Source organism: Penaeus monodon, chromosome 29 (genome assembly GCF_015228065.2).
Source record: "Penaeus monodon isolate SGIC_2016 chromosome 29, NSTDA_Pmon_1, whole genome shotgun sequence".
NCBI classification, from domain to species: Eukaryota; Metazoa; Arthropoda; class Malacostraca; order Decapoda; family Penaeidae; genus Penaeus; species Penaeus monodon.
The window spans coordinates 31,678,943-31,679,244 of NC_051414.1; positions in this window are offsets into that span (position 1 = coordinate 31,678,943).

Genomic DNA, 302 nt, shown 5'->3' on the forward strand with positions numbered 1-302 from the left:
TAATGTTGAGAAATCTGTTAAACATCTTTCCTGTGAAGGACAGCCCCCTTCGAAAAGGCCTTTTGTGGTTTCAGAAACACAAAGTGACTCATTCCTGCCACGTAATATAAACTTCGAATCCGTCGGGTCTGAGCACATTCCATCCTGCTTCTTTGCGACGCACAGACATTCTAACCATGAAGCTCGTAAGTAAAAAATTTTTTTTCCCGTGTACAAAATCCATTGTACGTAATTGGAAACTGTACACTTCAAAATGTCTAAAATATGTATTTGGCATTTTAAAAAAGAAGTTGCTGTTCATC